This window comes from Rosa rugosa, chromosome 3 (assembly GCF_958449725.1).
Source record: "Rosa rugosa chromosome 3, drRosRugo1.1, whole genome shotgun sequence".
Lineage (NCBI taxonomy): Eukaryota > Viridiplantae > Streptophyta > Magnoliopsida > Rosales > Rosaceae > Rosa > Rosa rugosa.
In genome coordinates this window covers 26,305,011-26,321,554 of record NC_084822.1, presented here as the reverse complement: position 1 = coordinate 26,321,554, position 16,544 = coordinate 26,305,011, and the positions used below count along the sequence as shown (strand labels likewise).

The following is a 16,544-nucleotide window of genomic DNA, read 5'->3' as shown; positions in this document are numbered from 1 at the left end:
ATTTCGACTTTAGTGGCTCCATAGGTAGGACTTGGGGAAGTTGATGCAAGCTTAGCAAGGGCGTCTGCCTTGTCGTTTTCTGCCCTCGGTATTTGGGTAAAAATGTAGGAGGTAAATCTCTGCACTAATGCCCGAGCCAGAGCCTGGTAAGAGGACATGTGGGGTTCCTTTGCCTCGAAGTTACCGCTGACCTGGTTTACGACTAACTGGGAATTACTGAAAATACTAAGGTGCTGCACCCCTAGTTCCCGGGCGATCTGCAGACCTGCTATGAGTGCCTCGTACTCTGCGGTGTTGTTGGATGCCTTGAAGGCAAATTTGAGGGCGTACTCGTAGACTTGATCGTCCGGGCTAATTAGCAGGATACCGGCTCCACTTGTTTTCTTGTTGGATGCGCCATCAACATATAATCGCCAAGTGCTTGGCGGAGGCGGATCCGGGGCTAGTGGTTCAGGTGATTCCAGGGAAGGGTTATGGGAGGGAATCGCCTCAGAAATAAAATCTGCCGCTACCTGGCCCTTGATAGCTGTCCGGGGTTGGTACTTGATATCGAACTCTCCCAGCTCGATGGCCCATTTAATTAACCTGCCCGATGTCTCTGGTTTCTGCAAAACCTGCCTCAGCGGGTGATTAGTGAAAACGGTGATTGAATGTGCTTGGAAGTAATGCCTAAGCTTCCGGGCCGATACCAGGAGGGCCAGTGCTATTTTTTCAATGTCCGGGTACCTGGATTCTGCACCAGTGTACCCCTTTCCAGCATAGTACACCGGGTACTCGCAATCGGAGTCCTTCCTAATCAGAGCTGAGCTTACAGCCGTTGAAGATGCCGCCAGATATATGTAGAGCATTTCTCCTGGAACAGGTTTGTAAAGTAGAGGTACCGCTGATAAGTACGCCTTCAAGCCAATAAAAGCAGTCTCGTGCTCAGCTGTCCAGGCTATTACCTCGACGTGCTGGGTTTTTAGCAGTTTGAAGAAAGGAGTACACTTGTCCGTCAGCCTGGAGATGAACCTTGACAGGGCGGCCACCTTGCCTGTAAGAGATTGGACCTCGTTCCGGTAGGTTGGGGATACCATGTCTAATATAGCCTGCACCTTCTCCGGGTTGGCCTCGATCCCCCTGTGGCTAATGATGTACCCGAGAAACTTTCCTACCTCGACCCCGAAGATGCACTTCTGCGGGTTAAGCCGCATACCATTGCGTAATATGATGGTGAAGACGATTGACAAGTTGGTTACGTGGTCCTCCGGAGTTAAACTTTTTACCAGCATATCGTCCACGTAAACTTCCATGATAGTACCGATAACTTCCTCAAACATAGAGTTGACGAGTCGCTGATAAGTGGCACCTGCGTTCTTTAATCCGAAAGGCATGACCTGGTAACAATAGAGACCCTTGTCTGTGGTGAAGGCAGTGTGCTCCTCGTCTGCCGGGTTCATCCGGATTTGGTTGTACCCGCTGAACGCATCCATGAAACTGAGTAACCGGTACCCAGCAGTGGAGTCGATTAGTTGGTCAATTCGCGGGAGCGGGAAGCTATCCTTGGGGCAAGCCCGGTTGAGGTTTGTGTAGTCCACACACATGCGCCATGATCCCTGAGATTTCTTTGGCACCATGACCACGTTGGCTAACCACCGGGGATACGTGACTTCCCTGACAAAGTTGATGGCCATCAACTTCTTTACTTCAGCCTGGATAGCCTGGTACTTATCGTGTGTGAAGGCCCTCCTCTTTTGTCTTACCGGTGCTGAATAAGGGACAATACTAAGATTGTGCGTGGCTATCTCCATTGGTATACCGGGCATGTCCTCATATGACCAGGCGAATGCAGATGAGTTTGAGCGGAGGAACGAGATCAACCTTTCCCTGATAACCGGAGACAGCTTAGTACCTATCTTAACAGTCCTGTCCGGGAACTGCTCTGATAGCACCACCTCCTCAATGTTCTCTACGGCACCGGGCCGTTCTTCGTCTGAATCGGTATCGTCCCTGGGATCCTCGTACCTGTCCGTCAGAGGGTTAGTAGCCACGGGCAACATCTCAGACTTTCCCCTACCGCGAGATACGGTCAATGAATAGCATTTCCTCGCTGCGGCCTGGTCACCTCGGATCGTAGCAATGCCGACCGGGGTTGGCACTTTCATCATCAGCATGTGACCTGCAATGAAGGTTTTCAGACGCCAAAGTGCCGGTCGGCCTAGGATAGCATTATAGGATGAGACGCAGTCCACCACGATGAACTCTGTTTTGATGGTTGAACAATTTGGGCTTTCGCCTACCGTGAGCGATAGGTAATCTGATCCAAGTGGTTGGACGATATCCCCTGAAAAGCTAATGAGGGGCTCATTATCCTGCGACAGCTTGGCTCTCCCTCTGTTCAAAGCTTTGTACGCATCGCGAAATAATACGCTAACTGAGGCCCCGGTGTCCACGAGCACCCGGGACATTATATAATGGTCCATTTGGAGCGTGATTAAGAAGGGATCATCATGGGGCATTTTCAGATCGGCTTCCTCCTCCTGCAGGAATGTCACCGATGTCCATCCGGTACCACCGTCTTGCCGCGGGGCCTTGTGGAAGTTGAAAACTTCCGGATGACCGAAACTAGAATTTCGCCTCTTCCTCTTGGGATGTAATTCCTTCGGGCCCCCACCGTGGATCGTGAAGATTTGGCCGTACACGTCCACCGCTCCTATCTCCTTAGCAGGCAGGTACCGTTGAAGCTTGCCCCTCTGGATAAGGGACTCGATAGTATTTTTTAAAGCAACACAGAGATTGGTATTGTGTCTGGCATCCTCGTGATAAGTGCAGAACTTTCCGGTATCTTGCTGGGTAAGTTTACTCTTCGGGAACTTCCTTGGGGGTGGGCCCGGTATCTCATCCTTACTTTCATTCCAAATAGTCTCGTATGAAGCGTTAAGGATTGTGAACACCTCATACCGGGGGGGGGGGTGGTGGGGTTCGCGGGGCCTGTTGTACCATTGGCTCCCGCTGATGGTGAGTGGTCCCATAACTGTTAGTCCTGGACGAGGACTCTTTGCTTCTTTTGCCCGAGGTATGGGGTGACCTGTCATGACTATGGGCCCACTCCCTCTTTCGTGGCTCATCCCTGACAGTTGAAGCCGGGGCTGGCACCCTTAGCTCTGGTCTGGGGGTATCCCCGTAGGTTTCGAATTCGGCCTGGGCGTGTCTGATGGCAGTGGCCATCAGCTCGTCGTAGTTGGCTGGAGGATTATGGTTAATCCCATAGAGAAATTCTCCGCGCCTTAAGCCTCTCCTGAAAGCCAGCTCGGCCAGTTCCTTATTAAGGTCCCGGTACTTGGCGGTAGCCGCCTGCCACCGATTTACAAAAGACTTCAAGGTTTCATTCTCTCCCTGCTGGACCTTTAACAGGCCCTTTGGTGTGTGTATCCCATCGGTGCGTAAGATGAATCGAGCTACAAACTTGTCAGCTAACTCCTTGAAGTTCCCTACAGAACCGACCAGCAATTCGTAGAACCAACTCAAAGCTTCCCCTGACAAGGTTTCCTGGAACATATTACAACACACCTCATCCGTATATCCCTTGGCGCTTGTTTGCGAGCGGAAGGCCTGTAGATGCTGATAGGGGTCTCCAACCCCCGTGTAGTCAATCTTCAGTGGCTTCGACATATCCGCTCGAATGGCTCCTCTGACCTGTTGGGTGAAAGGACCCGGGCGGTCCTCGTAGGTGGCCAGGGCCCTCCAGGTGTCCCTGTTTTCTATGGCCTGCACCCTTGCCTGCAGAGCGTGCAAAGAGTTGCTCATTTGCACAAGTAATGCCGTGTTTGCGTCTGTTACCGGGGGGATATTCGGTACTGGCTGTGGTAACGGTGGTGGTGGTAGATGCCTCAAGCCTTCCGGGAATAACTCTACCGGTACTTGGATTACCCGCTGGGCAGCGTTCACGCCTGTTGCTGGTTGGGATGCCTTAGCCAGGGCCTGGGTGAGCGCCTCGTTGTGCTGGTGCCTCCGGTCCAGTGCTCGGGCCAACGCTGTGTTTTCATCTTCCAGATCCTGCATCTTCTGTTGCGTAAGGCGGTTTGTTTCCCTATCGGTACTCTGTTGTTCCCGATCGATCCTGGATTGTTCCCTGAAGGCTGCTATCTCCGCCCGCATGGATTCCAATTCCGATACCGGAGACACTTGGTCCGGGACATGCGGGTCCAAGGATCCGAGACCATGGATTTCTTCAACACCTGGCGCTTCTGCTGATGAAGTACCCGGAGAGAATATCAGTGCCCGGGCGACACTTCTACCCTCTCCTGCTGTTCCTTCCGGCTCAGTCATGACTAGACCCCTATCTGGCGCGCCAATGTTTCTGGTGGCTTTCTCCGGGTACCTCACACAGAATGCTATACCGTCTGGAGTACCGATGCACCTCCTAAATCCTGTACCAAGAACACACGCTTAGAGGGGTAAACCGTACCGGACGGTTTACACCTCTCCGATGCCTGAGTGAGAAGCTAATATAGGTGTATTGTAACATCCCGTATCTTAATTTACCGGTTTACTAATCATTAGGACGGTAAACGACATTTACTATCACTTTTACTGTCGTTTCAGTACTTTTAGGGGGCCATAAAATATGACTTTTTGTTCGGGTCAAAATTTGAGAAAATGTTCTTCATGGAAGTTGTAGAGGACGTTAAACCGAGCGCGTGCATATGTGGTATGTAAAAATCGGAGTTCGTATACGAAAGTTATGGCCAAAATACTAAAGTTACTGTTCATAGTAAGTTTCTATAAATAGCCGAGTTACTGTGGTAAGTTTCCATTTTCGGAAACTTACCGAGCCTCTCCCCGATTCTCTCTTCCTCTCCGACCTCTTCACCTTCTTCCGGCCATAACTCCTCCATCCGGCGACGGATTTTGACGTGTAAGATGTCGTTGGAAAGCTCTCTTCCTTCTCTTCATTTCTGGGTTCGTTTCGTAGCTTAATATGAACTGTGGAAGGTGCAGCAACGAGAAGAAGAGGACGGTCACTGTAGCAGTTTTGAGTCAATGCCGATATTTTCCGATTCCGGCAGTCTCCGGCCACCAAATTGGCGTCGAAGGTTCGGTTTTTGACATAGATCATTTCCCCTAACATCTTTCATTTCAATTTGTAGTGTAGAGGTCGAATTAACAATTTCAATTTCTAGGGTTCTTGGAATTTCTGGACAATTTTCACCGGCCAAATTGGAGCTCTTCCAGGTAAAGAGGTTGGGTTTGTTGAGAAAGAGGTTGGGTTTGTTGAGTAGATGGTGCTGCCAAATTTTGGTGGCCATCGGAGGTGGTTGCCGCCGGCGCGTGGGGCCCACGCGCTTCCACTGTTGGTGGCGCGTGGAGGCGTGTAGGGAAGTGTTTTAATTTCAGTTTTTAGCCCATTAAATTGTAGAATTGTTGTAGAGCTTGTATGTGAAGTTTGGTGAATTTTGGAGGGGTTTGGAATTATTTGTGAATTTCCGAAGTTTGAAGTTTTGTGATTGAATTGTGGGAAATCCGGCAGTCGGATTTCCTTCGTTTTCGTTGTGGGATATATAAATTGAGGAATTGGTGTTGTGGAAGAGATTTGGGTTGAATTTGAGAAGTAATGGAGATAGGGATTTTCGGGTTTCGTTTAGGTTCGTAATTATTTTATCGGATTGTCGTTTACGGAAATATAATTGTGTACAGGGCAATGCCGCGAGCTATGGTTAAATGAAGGAACTCGTTTGCGTGGTCGCCCAATAGTACTGTGAGTGGACTTTTGTTTTTAAGTAAATGATGCATGCATTTATTTTGAAATTATTGGTTTATTTAATTATCGTTTTATTTATCGAGCATGATATTTTGTCTTGGATTATAATTTGACATTGATTTTTCATGAGTTTCGGATATGAACTTATTATGCTTGGATTTGGATTTATGAGTTGTTTTTGAGAATATGAATTGATTTTCAGAAATTGATTATAATTATTATTTGAAATTCTGATATTGTGATTTTCAATGAATTCTTTTCCGAGGTGATTTCCGGAATTTCATATTTATTTTTCATTCACCGATTTGAGATCTCTGAAAGATTTTCGAAATGAGATTTCGATGGAATTATTTATTGGTTGTTTATCGACTTTCGGTTTTGGCATTGGGAATGCCTCGATGATGATTTTGGAATTGGTTTTGTTTCGAATCATGATGATACTCTTGGCGTGTGGGACACGTCGTTGGAAATTCATTTGCGAGAGTTGGGGAAGCCTTATGTATTTATGGATTTACTTGGTTTTCGGTTATGTTTCCCTGTGCCATACTGAGGGGTGATTTTATCATGCTAGCATTGATTTTCCGCCTTTGTGGCGCGGTGATGGGATCACCGTAGCCCTTCCGCCTTTGTGGCGCAGGTTACTGTCTCTGTGACAGTAATTCTGTAGCCCAGTATCCTATCGCTACACTTAGTGGCGTAAGGGTATATTACGGGAGTTATGGGAGTTCTTTAGCTTGGGAGGCTATCACCCAAGCCTGAGTGGCTTATTCGTATGGCTATCATCTTCCCCTACTCATTATATTATTGCTGGGCTAGCGGGGTCTAGTCCGATTCCCTTAACCAGCGGGGCTGGTCTTATTTTCTTGAGTATCAGAGTTCTTTCCTCTTTGCTTGGTTGTGGCTAGCGGGGCTAGTCGGTTTTCTTGAGCTGAACTAAAGTTGTGTTTCTTTAAATTGTTGCATGCATCGGGATTTTTAAAGAAATAAATGTGGGAAAGTATGAAATACATTTGGTTTTAATTTGTTTATTTTTGTCCACTCACGCTAACGTGTTTTTCAATACTTTTCCCCTGGGCCCTTCGGTTTCAAATGCCCAGTTTGCAGGCGAAATTAGTTGAGGTCGGGCGTACATGGAGTCGAGGCATAGCCAACAGCATTGCTTCCGCGTACTCATTCTATTTCTGTTTTCTTTGTTACCTAGTGGATTAGTATTGCTCTGATAACCTATGGGATTAATATTGTTTTTGGGTTGAGACTGATATTTGTGAAATTGGAGTTGTGATTTGGGGAGCAGATGGCTCCAGAAGATTAAGGATGGATGATTTAGAAGTGTAAATGTTTTCCTACAGGTTTTGGGTAGCCTACTTTTAGGGGAAGTTCTGCCAAATTTTTGGTAGAATCTCTTCTAAAGTGGGCCCCGCAGGGCCACTTCGGATTTCAGGGTGAAATCTGGGGCGGGTCCTGTCAGTTGGTATCAGAGCATTAGGTTGTTAGGTTCTGTAGACTCGTTTCTATTCTGTTACCTTATATGCTTGGTGTTGCCCAGTACCTCTCGAGTGATGGCCCGACTGCAGCGGTTCCCCATCGTGTACTCTTCGGTACTGTGGTATTCATCAAGTGTGTAAGGTACAAAGCTAGTTGGTTTTCTTCTGGTGCTATGCCTCTTGTACGCCGACCTCTTAGGGATTCCGCTGCGTATTGGTCTCCTTACATATGCACCTTTCCCTGGTATTGGTAGAGTAAGGCTACTCTACAGATTCGAGTTGTGCTATGAAATGTGATTCGAGGAAATGTTATGGTTATCCCTGCCTCGATGCCGACAAGTTGTTGGGGCATAGTTAAGGTGCGAGACTGGAGTTTTATTTTGTACTTTATTGGTAGAGATGAACGACCATTGTTTTGGGCTGTCTCTGAGTATTATAACTGTTTTAGAATCCGGTTTTGGAGAATTGAAATTAGTAATAATGATGGTTCTAACCTTGAATTGAGTTTTGGAGAATGTGTTACTTGATACGATCGGCTCTGTGAGCGGCATGAGGAATATTACTGGAATTCGATGGAGATTCTTTGTGAATCTCATTGTTGGAAATCATTTATAGAGAATCCACATTGGAATGTATCTCAACTGGACACCTTATGTCGGCATCATTACGCATCACTCTCCGGTAGACAACAGAGAAAATTGAAGAGATGTCCTGGGTTGTTATGTCTAGAGGCTGTGTTTTCAAGTGGCTATGGTCACTGATGTTGGTAAGTGGGAAGAGATAACAGTAAATGAGAATTTTAAATAGAATGAAATTTTTTAAAAATTGTCGATTTGGGTCGTTGACCTAACCAGGGTGTATGAGCATAGTTTTGCTCGGAATAAAAGAAATTGACTTTAGATACCACAACTTATAGTTTTGTCTACCTGAGTCTTGGATGGTATCGAGTAGGGAGATGAACATGAGTGGGTTTTTATAGTTATGTGTTTGAAGTTCTAGAAATTGGTAGAATGCTTAAGGTTTTATAATAGAGTTACTGTTTTGGTCGGTAAATAATTGGGAGAGTTGGAATCAACTCTTCGTATGTGATATTATGCAAATGGGTGTCCTTGGTTATCCGCTTTTGAGTGAAACAGTTACACATAAGTTTGGGGAATAGCGGTAATGACCTTGTTGGGTGTCCATAGAAGTTCGAACGGAATTACTATGTGATATGGAATTTGATTCGAGTTTTGAATTATGGAGCCTTGAAGGTTGAATTGTGTTAGGCTCTTGGTGGAAGTTTTGCCTGACGGATGGGTTGTGATATGATATTAGCGGTTGGTGGAATAACTTTAAGGAAATAAGTTTTCAGTTAGTTCCGGAAATATTTTAAGTCAAGGTTTGACCAGGACTCTTGTTATTTTGGGTGGAAGGTATTGTAGCATACTTTAAGTGATGTACTTTAGTGTTGATTACTTTGAGGAAATTGGATCATTATTGTGGTGGGACCACATTCGGATCCGGATATCGCTTGGTGTGCTACAAGATGTTGGACGGGTGTCCTATGATATATATAAAGGATTGTTCAGGAAAGATCTTGTGAATTGTGTTAGCTACCTTGGGGGATTGATTATTGCTTGAATCGAATATACGTAATGGATTCCTTGGGAGGAATTGAGCGAACTTTGCCACCGTGGTGACCTTTAATTGGAAATGTATAGGAAGTTGTTGGTATGAATGAAATCCGGTCACCACTTATCTAAAGGTAAGACGACTTGAACAGGAAGTAGGAGTTGAGTTGGAATAAATTGATTGGGCTTATGTTCTATCAAGGGTTCAATGGATATTTAAGTACTAATTGTTGAGCTACTATGATTGAGTTATGTTATTGGATTAATTCTTGATGAGAAGATTTAGAAAGTTTTTGGTACAATTTTGGTTAGCACAGGAAAGTCATAGGAATTCTTGTTGTAGCTGAAATTTTATAAGTTAAGCGTCGCTCGAGGAGTGGATTCGTGGTTATCTTATCCTCTTTTCGGTAAGGACCGTCGTCCTTTATCAGCATTGGCCTTAAGTTAAATAAGGAGAGTTGACTATATTCTAGTCCTTGCAAGTTCAACGTTGTTTGACATGACTGATTTTTGGTGATTCTTGTAACATCAGATAATGAACTTCTTTGATATCTCATTTTCTTGTCTTGAGAATTAGATTTTTGTTTCTGTGGTACGCAAAGTGTTATTTGTTTAATTAATTGACTTTGAGCTTTTCCATTTGGCCTATTATTCGACTTTCTCTCCAGGTTGTTTTGAGCAAAAGAGTTTTTGCAAATTTTTGCTTAGTAGTGGATAAGACTTTTTGGTAATGCTTGAGGGTATATTTATACTTTAGAACTGTTGAGTCAACAAGGGATGCTGTGAATTTTGTGGGGATTGTTGCCTCTGACCAGATTCCGGCTTGAGGATTTTTCTTTTCAAATGTTGAATTTCTTTCCTGCTGGTCAGATTTTGGATCAGATTTGGAACAATTTCTAGTGTTGTTTGATGCATCATAGTCCATTAGAGGTATGTGTCCATTAGAGGATTTGACACATACAGAATTTAGAACTTTTCTATAATGTCATACCTGTAGTAGAATTGTTATGAGGTGATGTCGGACAGATGGTTGGAAATGTTCTACTTGGGACTGGTGGAGCAGTTATGAGAGAGAGTTTTTCTAATTATCTAAGGAAGTTATTTTATTTGAGTTTGATCAGAATTCCAATCAAGTATTTAATAATACGGATAGTGGTGTTTTCGGTTGTGAGAATTACATTGGTATATGGATTAAGAATATCAATTGGGGCAACAGAGATCAACGAGAACGACATGGATTCAACCAGATTTTAGATCTATGACTATTAAAGAAGTGTAGCTTCGGCTAAGAACAACTTGAGTGTGATGCATCTTCTTCCAGATATGATTCGTTGAGCTGGAGTAGAGTTAGTAGTTATAATTCTTGCTTGCACTGGATTTTTGAGGATGTGGTACATGACATGGTAGTTAAGCGAGTACTAACTTGTAAGAATTATTAGCAGTTTTGATCGGAGGCATTTGTAAATAGTAAATTTCTTGTGACACATTTGATTTAGAAAAGTTTTTCCACATTATCGTATTTATAAAAGTTTTTGAGTGAGGTGTTATATGTGTGGCCAGTAAGGTAGCTATCAAATGAGTTTTCTTAGTCGGCTCGGAACGTCATCTCAAGGCTGGACTAATGATTTTAGTCAGATATCAGAGTAGCGCAGTGGAAGTGTAGTGGCCCCATCATCTACTTGATTAAGAACTTATAGGTTCGTTTGAGGTCGACCTTTATATGTTTGACAACTATGGGACCTTTACGTGAACGACATTCGATTAGGAACTTAAGCACAAACAAGGAAGTGCTGTCTTGTGGTAGCTAAGGAAGTGATGTCTTTTGGAATTGTTGATTAGCAGTGACCGTCTTGTGGCATGGTTATCACAATGTTGTTGGTAAATGGGTTGGATTTTCACTAAGCGACTTTTGTGAGAAGGTTATGAATGCTATAATTTTAACAGGGTAATTTGTGATGTTAATACCATGTGTTATCTGAGCTAACCATTGAAATGAATTTTCTTTTACACCGGAATTCATGTACTTGCGAGTTTATGGTGCTACATGGTTTAACAAGACAAGTGAATCGACTTTGGACGTTGATAATTTTGGATTATAGGCATGTCTTCATTGCTTTTGTAGTGGGGATCATAAGAGTTTCTGTGGTTGTTGATTTGAGGTTGCGAAAAGGAAAGCTTAATCTAAGTTAGAGTTGGTAAGTTTTGAGATTGTGGTATTTTGAATCAATTGGTGTGTTCTTTCTTTCTAACCAGCATGAAATTTCGAGGGCGAAATTTTTATAAGGAGGGGAGAATGTAACATCTCGTATCTTAATTTACCGGTTTACTAATCATTAGGACGGTAAACGACATTTACTATCACTTTTACTGTCGTTTCAGTACTTTTAGGGGGCCATAAAATATGACTTTTTGTTCGGGTCAAAATTTGAGAAAATGTTCTTCATGGAAGTTGTAGAGGACGTTAAACCGAGCGCGTGCATATGTGGTATGTAAAAATCGGAGTTCGTATACGAAAGTTATGGCCAAAATACTAAAGTTACTGTTCATAGTAAGTTTCTATAAATAGCCGAGTTACTGTGGTAAGTTTCCATTTTCGGAAACTTACCGAGCCTCTCCCCGATTCTCTCTTCCTCTCCGACCTCTTCACCTTCTTCCGGCCATAACTCCTCCATCCGGCGACGGATTTTGACGTGTAAGATGTCGTTGGAAAGCTCTCTTCCTTCTCTTCATTTCTGGGTTCGTTTCGTAGCTTAATATGAACTGTGGAAGGTGCAGCAACGAGAAGAAGAGGACGGTCACTGTAGCAGTTTTGAGTCAACGCCGATATTTTCCGATTCCGGCAGTCTCCGGCCACCAAATTGGCGTCGAAGGTTCGGTTTTTGACATAGATCATTTCCCCTAACATCTTTCATTTCAATTTGTAGTGTAGAGGTCGAATTAACAATTTCAATTTCTAGGGTTCTTGGAATTTCTGGAAAATTTTCACCGGCCAAATTGGAGCTCTTCCAGGTAAAGAGGTTGGGTTTGTTGAGAAAGAGGTTGGGTTTGTTGAGTAGATGGTGCTGCCAAATTTTGGTGGCCATCGGAGGTGGTTGCCGCCGGCGCGTGGGGCCCACGCGCTTCCACTGTTGGTGGCGCGTGGAGGCGTGTAGGGAAGTGTTTTAATTTCAGTTTTTAGCCCATTAAATTGTAGAATTGTTGTAGAGCTTGTATGTGAAGTTTGGTGAATTTTGGAGGGGTTTGGAATTATTTGTGAATTTCCGAAGTTTGAAGTTTTGTGATTGAATTGTGGGAAATCCGGCAGTCGGATTTCCTTCGTTTTCGTTGTGGGATATATAAATTGAGGAATTGGTGTTGTGGAAGAGATTTGGGTTGAATTTGAGAAGTAATGGAGATAGGGATTTTCGGGTTTCGTTTAGGTTCGTAATTATTTTATCGGATTGTCGTTTACGGAAATATAATTGTGTACAGGGCAATGCCGCGAGCTATGGTTAAATGAAGGAACTCGTTTGCGTGGTCGCCCAATAGTACTGTGAGTGGACTTTTGTTTTTAAGTAAATGATGCATGCATTTATTTTGAAATTATTGGTTTATTTAATTATCGTTTTATTTATCGAGCATGATATTTTGTCTTGGATTATAATTTGACATTGATTTTTCATGAGTTTCGGATATGAACTTATTATGCTTGGATTTGGATTTATGAGTTGTTTTTGAGAATATGAATTGATTTTCAGAAATTGATTATAATTATTATTTGAAATTCTGATATTGTGATTTTCAATGAATTCTTTTCCGAGGTGATTTCCGGAATTTCATATTTATTTTTCATTCACCGATTTGAGATCTCTGAAAGATTTTCGAAATGAGATTTCGATGGAATTATTTATTGGTTGTTTATCGACTTTCGGTTTTGGCATTGGGAATGCCTCGATGATGATTTTGGAATTGGTTTTGTTTCGAATCATGATGATACTCTTGGCGTGTGGGACACGTCGTTGGAAATTCATTTGCGAGAGTTGGGGAAGCCTTATGTATTTATGGATTTACTTGGTTTTCGGTTATGTTTCCCTGTGCCATACTGAGGGGTGATTTTATCATGCTAGCATTGATTTTCCGCCTTTGTGGCGCGGTGATGGGATCACCGTAGCCCTTCCGCCTTTGTGGCGCAGGTTACTGTCTCTGTGACAGTAATTCTGTAGCCCAGTATCCTATCGCTACACTTAGTGGCGTAAGGGTATATTACGGGAGTTATGGGAGTTCTTTAGCTTGGGAGGCTATCACCCAAGCCTGAGTGGCTTATTCGTATGGCTATCATCTTCCCCTACTCATTATATTATTGCTGGGCTAGCGGGGTCTAGTCCGATTCCCTTAACCAGCGGGGCTGGTCTTATTTTCTTGAGTATCAGAGTTCTTTCCTCTTTGCTTGGTTGTGGCTAGCGGGGCTAGTCGGTTTTCTTGAGCTGAACTAAAGTTGTGTTTCTTTAAATTGTTGCATGCATCGGGATTTTTAAAGAAATAAATGTGGGAAAGTATGAAATACATTTGGTTTTAATTTGTTTATTTTTGTCCACTCACGCTAACGTGTTTTTCAATACTTTTCCCCTGGGCCCTTCGGTTTCAAATGCCCAGTTTGCAGGCGAAATTAGTTGAGGTCGGGCGTACATGGAGTCGAGGCATAGCCAACAGCATTGCTTCCGCGTACTCATTCTATTTCTGTTTTCTTTGTTACCTAGTGGATTAGTATTGCTCTGATAACCTATGGGATTAATATTGTTTTTGGGTTGAGACTGATATTTGTGAAATTGGAGTTGTGATTTGGGGAGCAGATGGCTCCAGAAGATTAAGGATGGATGATTTAGAAGTGTAAATGTTTTCCTACAGGTTTTGGGTAGCCTACTTTTAGGGGAAGTTCTGCCAAATTTTTGGTAGAATCTCTTCTAAAGTGGGCCCCGCAGGGCCACTTCGGATTTCAGGGTGAAATCTGGGGCGGGTCCTGTCATGTATAGTAAGTAAATAGTAGACAAAGGAGTTATTACTCGTAAAAGGTGGTTGTGCTAATGCCTTTATACTCGAGCATGTGAAGGAAGTCTCCCCCATCTTCGATGTGGGACACTAGTTGTTCTTCTGATGCCATATCAGTCCTCCTGTGTGTAAATAGTTGGGCTGTGCTGGCCTTGCCCAGGGCCCTGGGTGCCCGGGGTGGCATCCCAAATGAGCCCCGCCATGGTGGGTCGTGAACCCGGCCCATGGCATAGTACATGGGAGTACCGATGGGGCCCGGCCGATAGTGCCAAACTTAGTTGAGACTTCCCTAGTATGTACAATGCCAAATAACAGATACATGATGGATTTTGTTTCTACACCTACTGGTCTCCTGATTCCCAACTCTGGCTCAAATTTGGTTACTTCATACACATCTACTGGTGCAACACAACAGCTTGGTGACTTTCATCATTCCCATGCAACTTATGCACAGCCACAAGTCAATTCTAATGGAAGAATCCAATATAATTGGGGATTTTCTCAACCCAATAGTAACTTCATTCAAGAAAGTGGTGGACTTCAGCAAAGCATTGGATTTCAATCTGGCATGGCTACTTCTAATGGTTATCAAGCTTCATTTAATACTAATGCAATGACGAATGGTGGAAATTGCTTTTCTCGTACTGGTTTGGTTAGGAATACTGCTCTGAGCGATTGTTCTCTAAAAGATTTGCACTTTACTGACCCTAGTTTTACTTGGAGAGGGATTAGGCATGGAATGGAAGTCAAGGTACGATTGGATAGGTTTGTGGTCAATGATGTTTGGCCGGACTTATTTCCAAAATCTAGGGTGATCCATCTCAATCCAAACGAGTCAGATCACTTACCAATCCTTTTGGAAGTTAGGAAGTTGAGGGAAAAAAGGAGGAGAAGAAGGAAACAGTTTCGTTTCGAGGAGTTCTGGTTGAGGGAGGATAACTGCAAGGCGATGGTTGAGTCAGGTTGGCAGAGTGCCACAGGGGATGACATTTTTGTGAAAGTTGCAAATAAAATTGCAAATACATGAGATATGTTGGTGACTTGGAGCCAGTCTCGGTTTGGCAGCCTTAAACGGGAAATCAAAGATCTTAGGTCCCAGTTGGGTACTGTCTTTGTGAGAACTCCATCTAATCAACCATGTCCATCAAGATTATTGCTGGAGTCCAAGTTGAAAGAGTTGCTTCAGAAGGAGTAGGTTTTTTGGAGACAACGGTCTAGGGTGCTGTGGTTATCGGATTGGGACATGAACACAAAGTTTTTCCATCAGTGTGCGAGTAACAGGAGGAAAAAGAACATGATCAAAGGTCGCAGGGATGTGCAGGGAGTCTGGAGAGACGAGGATGATGAAATGGAAGGCCTTATTCTTACCTATTTTCGTGATATGTTTCAAACATCACAACCTCCCTTTGAGGGAGCGGTGATCAATTTACTGCCCAGATTAGTGACTAAGGAGATGAATGAGGAATTGGTTAAGGAGATAAGTCGTGATGAAGTGTGGAGTGCCCTTAAACAAATGAATCCCTCGAAAGCGTCTGGACTGGATGGGTTGACGCAATGTTTTTACCAGCATTTTTGGTCAATTGTAGGGAATGATGTGGTTGAAGCGGTTAAGAGATTTGTGAACTCCAAAGAGGCTTTAAAGCAGATAAACAACACTCATGTCACACTGGTCCCGAAAGTGAAGTCTCCTGAGTTGGTAAGTCAGTTTCACCCGATTAGCCTGTGTAATGTTCTTTATAAGATTGGTTCGAAAGTCTTGGCTAATAGAATGAAACCATTACTTGAGGGCATTATCTCACAAACTCATAGCGCATTCCCGGGAAGATCCATCTCTGATAATTCGTTGATTTCCTTTGACGTCTCCCACTTCTTGAAAAGGCTACGTGGAGGTGGTGTAGGTTTTTGTGCCTTAAAGCTCAACATGAGCAAGGCGTACGATCGGGTTGAGTGGAGATTTTTTGGTAGGTGTTCTAAAGCAGCTGGGTTTTTGTGACAGATGGGTCAATTGGGTCATGAACTGTGTGGAGATAGTTTCATATTCATTTATCTTGAATGGGGAGGCTCGAGGTCTTCTTCATCCTACTCAAGGGATCCGACAGGGAGATTCAATCTCACCTTATCTTTTTCTCTTCTGTACGGAAGCGTTGTCAAGATTGATTACTTGTGTAGAGAGTCAAGGCAGGCTGCATGGCGTTAACAATTGTGGGGGGGGGGGGGGGGGGCTTTGGCTATTAGCCACCTTTTCTTCGTAGATGATTCTTTCATTTTCTTCAGAGCAGATGAGGCTGAATGTAGCACTATCAAAGAGATTCTTCTCACTTATGCAAGGGTGTTTGAGCAGCAAATCAACTTTGAAAAGAGTTGTGTTTCTTTTAGCAAGAATGTTCCCTTACATGTGCAGTATGAGTTGGCTAACTTGCTGGGGGTTGTTCAGGTTGACAAACATGATAAATACGTTGGACTCCCCACGGAGTTTGGGCTTCGGCTATTAGCCACCTTTTCTTCGTAGACGATTCTTTCATTTTCTTCAGAGCAGATGAGGCTGAATGTAGCACTATCAAAGAGATTCTTCTCACTTATGCAAGGGTGTTTGAGCAGCAAATCAACTTTGAAAAGAGTTGTGTTTCTTTTAGCAAGAATGTTCCCTTACATGTGCAGTATGAGTTGGCTAACTTGCTGGGG

General features: G+C 43.7%; 2 long non-coding RNA genes across 3 annotated transcripts; both read left to right on the top strand.

The window, feature by feature from the left end:
- Positions 1-5,683: 5,683 nt before the first annotated feature.
- Positions 5,684-6,993, top strand: LOC133740919 (uncharacterized). Its single transcript, XR_009861503.1, has 2 exons — positions 5,684-5,737; positions 6,838-6,993. It is a non-coding gene; the product is annotated as an uncharacterized LOC133740919 (long non-coding RNA).
- Positions 6,994-11,145: 4,152 nt separating this feature from the next.
- Positions 11,146-13,625, top strand: LOC133740762 (uncharacterized). 2 transcript variants are annotated; one of them, XR_009861393.1, is made up of 4 exons: positions 11,146-11,707; positions 11,795-11,846; positions 12,309-12,369; positions 13,470-13,625. It is a non-coding gene; the product is annotated as an uncharacterized LOC133740762 (long non-coding RNA). The 2 variants fall into 2 exon arrangements; XR_009861394.1 differs by lacking the exon at positions 12,309-12,369.
- The last annotated feature ends 2,919 nt before the right edge of the window (positions 13,626-16,544 follow it).